Source organism: Bombina bombina, chromosome 2 (assembly GCF_027579735.1).
Source record: "Bombina bombina isolate aBomBom1 chromosome 2, aBomBom1.pri, whole genome shotgun sequence".
Lineage (NCBI taxonomy): Eukaryota > Metazoa > Chordata > Amphibia > Anura > Bombinatoridae > Bombina > Bombina bombina.
In genome coordinates this window covers 350,288,420-350,293,321 of record NC_069500.1, presented here as the reverse complement: position 1 = coordinate 350,293,321, position 4,902 = coordinate 350,288,420, and positions in this window count along the sequence as shown.

Here is a 4,902-nt window from a genome sequence, read left to right as displayed (position 1 = left end):
AATTCCAGAGTAAAAATGGTCCAAACTTTGTGATACCGTAGAGGGGTCATTGTGTGAGCTAGCTGTGGTGAAATTTTAGTGGCACAATGGGAGATTTCTTTTTTATTCCTAAGTGAATTTGCTGAAAAGGGCCAATTTATGCAATTCGAGGGACATTTGGGGCCCAATATTTTTAAAATTCTCCAGTAAGAAGTCTCCAAACATTGTCATATCGTAGAGGGGTCGTTGTGTGAGCTAGCTGTGGTGAAAATTTAGTGGAACAATGGGAGATTTCTTTTTTATTCCTAAGTGAATTTGCTGAAAAGGGCCGATTTATGAAATTCAAGGGACATTTGGGGTCCAATATTTTTAAAATTCTACAGTAAAAATGGTCCAAACTTAGTGATACCGTAGAGGGGTCATTGTGTGAGCTAGCTGTGGTGAAATTTTCGTGGAACAATGGGAGATTTCTTTTTTATCCCAAAGTGAACATTTTGGAAAGTGACTATTTTTGCAATTTGAGGGACATTTGGGGCCCAATATTTTTAAAATTCCACAGTAAAAATAGCCCAAACTTAGTGATACCGTAGAGGGGTCATTGTGTGAGCTAGCTGTGGTGAAATTTTAGTGGAACAATGGGAGATTTCTTTTTTATTCCTAAGTGAATTTGCTGAAAAGGGCCAATTTATGAAATTTAAGGCACATTTGGGGCCCTATATTTTTAAAATTCCACAGTAAAAAGTCTCCAAACTTTGTGATATCGTAGAGGGGTCATTGTGTGAGCTAGCTGTGGTGAAATTTTAGTGGAACAATGGGAGATTTCTTTTTTATTCCTAAGTGAATTTGCTGAAAAGGGCCGATTTATGAAATTCAAGGGACATTTGGGGCCCAATATTTTTAAAATTGCACAGTAAAAATGGTCCAAACTTAGTGATACCGTAGAGGGGTCATTGTGTGAGCTAGCTGTGGTGAAATTTTAGTGGAACAATGGGAGATTTCTTTTTTATCCCAAAGTGAAATTTTTGGAAAGTGACTATTTTTGCAATTTGAGGGACATTTGGGGCCCAATATTTTTAAAATTCCACAGTAAAAATAGCCCAAACTTAGTTATACCGTAGAGGGCTCATTGTGTGAGGTAGCTGTGCTGAAATTCTAGTGGAACAATGGGAGATTTCTTTTTCATCCCAAAGTGAATTTGCTGAAAAGGGCAAATTCACTTTGTGTGAGCTAGCTGTGGTGAAATTTTAGTGGAACAATGGGAGATTTCTTTTTTATTCCTAAGTGAATTTGCTGAAAAGGGCCGATTTATGAAATTCAAGGGATATTTGGGGCCCAATATTTTTAAAATTCCACAGTAAAAATGGTCCAAACTTAGTGATACCGTAGAGGGGTCATTGTCTGAGCTAGCTGTGCTGAAATTCTAGTGGAACAATGGGAGATTTATTTTTTATCCCAAAGTGAAATTTTTGGAAAGTGACTTATTTTGCAATTTGAGGGACATTTGGGGCCCAATATTTTTAAAATTCCACAGTAAAAATAGTCCAAACTTAGTGATATCGTAGAGGGGTCATTGTGTGAGCTAGCTGTGGTGAAATTTTAGTGGAACAATGGGAGATTTCTTTTTTTATTCCTAAGTGAATTTGCTGAAAAGGGCCGATTTATGAAATTCAAGGGACATTTGGGGCCCAATATTTTTAAAATTCCACAGTAAAAAGTCTCCAAACTTTGTGATATCGTAGAGGGGTCATTGTGTGAGCTAGCTGTGGTGAAATTTTAGTGGAACAATGGGAGATTTCTTTTTTTATTCCTAAGTGAATTTGCTGAAAAGGGCCGATTTATGAAATTCAAGGGACATTTGGCGCCCAATATTTTTATAATTCCACAGTAAAAATGGTCCAAACTTAGTGATACCGTAGAGGGGTCATTGTGTAAGCTAGCTGTAGTGAAATTTTAGTAGAACAATGGGAGATTTCTTTTTTATTCCTAAGTGAATTTGCTGAAAAGAGCAGATTTATGCAATTCGAGGGACATATGGGTCCCAATATTTTTAAAATTCTACAGTAAAAAGTCTCCAAACTTTGTGATACCATAGAGGGGTCATTGTGTGAGTTAGCTGTGGTAAAATTTTAGTGGAACAATGGGAGATTTCTTTTTTATTTCTAAGTGAATTTGCTGAAAAGGGCCGATTTATGAAATTCAAGGGACGTTTGGGGCCCAATATTTTTAAAATTCCACAGTAAAAATGGTCCAAACTTAGTGATACCGTAGAGGGGTCATTGTGTGAGCTAGCTGTGGTGAAATTTTAGTGGAACAATGGGAGATTTCTTTTTTATTCCTAAGTGAATTTGCTGAAAAGGGCAGATTTATGCAATTCGAGGGACATATGGGTCCCAATATTTTTAAAATTCTACAGTAAAAAGTCTCCAAACTTTGTGATACCATAGAGGGGTCATTGTGTGAGTTAGCTGTGGTAAAATTTTAGTGGAACAATGGGAGATTTCTTTTTTATTTCTAAGTGAATTTGTTGAAAAGGGCCGATTTATGAAATTCAAGGGACGTTTGGGGCCCAATATTTTTAAAATTCCACAGTAAAAATGGTCCAAACTTAGTGATATCGTAGAGGGGTCATTGTGTGAGCTAGCTGTGGTGAAATTTTAGTGGAACAATGGGAGATTTCTTTTTTTATTCCTAAGTGAATTTGCTGAAAAGGGCCGATTTATGAAATTCAAGGGACATTTGGGGCCCAATATTTTTAAAATTCCACAGTAAAAAGTCTCCAAACTTTGTGATATCGTAGAGGGGTCATTGTGTGAGCTAGCTGTGGTGAAATTTTAGTGGAACAATGGGAGATTTCTTTTTTTATTCCTAAGTGAATTTGCTGAAAAGGGCCGATTTATGAAATTCAAGGGACATTTGGCGCCCAATATTTTTATAATTCCACAGTAAAAATGGTCCAAACTTAGTGATACCGTAGAGGGGTCATTGTGTAAGCTAGCTGTAGTGAAATTTTAGTAGAACAATGGGAGATTTCTTTTTTATTCCTAAGTGAATTTGCTGAAAAGGGCAGATTTATGCAATTCGAGGGACATATGGGTCCCAATATTTTTAAAATTCTACAGTAAAAAGTCTCCAAACTTTGTGATACCATAGAGGGGTCATTGTGTGAGTTAGCTGTGGTAAAATTTTAGTGGAACAATGGGAGATTTCTTTTTTATTTCTAAGTGAATTTGCTGAAAAGGGCCGATTTATGAAATTCAAGGGACGTTTGGGGCCCAATATTTTTAAAATTCCACAGTAAAAATGGTCCAAACTTAGTGATACCGTAGAGGGGTCATTGTGTGAGCTAGCTGTGGTGAAATTTTAGTGGAACAATGGGAGATTTCTTTTTTATTCCTAAGTGAATTTGCTGAAAAGGGCAGATTTATGCAATTCGAGGGACATATGGGTCCCAATATTTTTAAAATTCTACAGTAAAAAGTCTCCAAACTTTGTGATACCATAGAGGGGTCATTGTGTGAGTTAGCTGTGGTAAAATTTTAGTGGAACAATGGGAGATTTCTTTTTTATTTCTAAGTGAATTTGCTGAAAAGGGCCGATTTATGAAATTCAAGGGACGTTTGGGGCCCAATATTTTTAAAATTCCACAGTAAAAATGGTCCAAACTTAGTGATACCGTAGAGGGGTCATTGTGTGAGCTAGCTGTGGTGAAATTTTAGTGGAACAATGGGAGATTTCTTTTTTATTCCTAAGTTAATTTGCTGAAAAGGGCCTATTTATGCAATTCGAGGGACATATGGGTCCCAATATTTTTAAAATTCCACAGTAAAAAGTCTCCAAACTTTGTGATATCATAGAGGGGTCATTGTGTGAGCTAGCTGTGGTGAAATTTTAGTGGAACAATGTGAGATTTCCTTTTTATTCCTAAGTGAATTTGCTAAAAAGGGCCGATTTATGAAATTCAAGGGACATTTGGGCCCAATATTTTTAAAATTCCACAGTAAAAATGGTCCAAACTTAGTGATACCATAGAGGGGTCATTGTGTGAGCTAGCTGTTGTGAAATTTTAGTGGAACAATGGGAGATTTCTTTTTTATCCCAAAGTGAAATCTTTGGAAAGTGACTATTTTTGCAATTTGAGGGACATTTGGGGCCCAATATTTTTAAAATTCCACAGTAAAAATAGCCCAAACTTAGTGATACCATAGAGGGGTCATTGTGTGAGCTAGCTGTGGTGAAATTTTAGTGGCACAATGGGAGATTTCTTTTTTATTCCTAAGTGAATTTGCTGAAAAGGGCCAATTTATGAAATTCAAGGCGCATTTGGGGCCCTATATTTTTAAAATTCCACAGTAAAAACTCTCCAAAATGTGTGATATCGTAGAGGGGTCATTGTGTGAGCTAGCTGTGGTGAAATTTTAGTGGAACAATGGGAGATTTCTTTTTTTTTATTCCTAAGTGAATTTGCTGAAAAGGGCCGATTTATGAAATTCAAGGGACATTTGGGGCCCAATATTTTTAAAATTCTACAGTAAAAAGTCTCCAAACTTTGTGATATCGTAGAGTGGTCATTGTGTGAGCTAGCTGTGGTGAAATTTTAGTGGAACAATGGGAGATTTCTTTTTTATTCCTAAGTGAATTTGCTGAAAAGGGCCGATTTATGAAATTCAAGGGACATTTGGGGCCTAATATTTTTAAAATTCCACAGTAAAAATGGTCCAAACTTAGTGATACCATAGAGGGGTCATTGTGTGAGCTAGCTGTTGTGAAATTTTAGTGGAACAATGGGAGATTTCTTTTTTATTCCTAAGTGAATTTGCTAAAAAGGGCCGATTTATGAAAATCAGGGGACATTTGGGGCCCAATATTTTAAAAATTCCACAGTAAAAATGGTCCAAACTTAGTGATACCATAGAGGGGTCATTG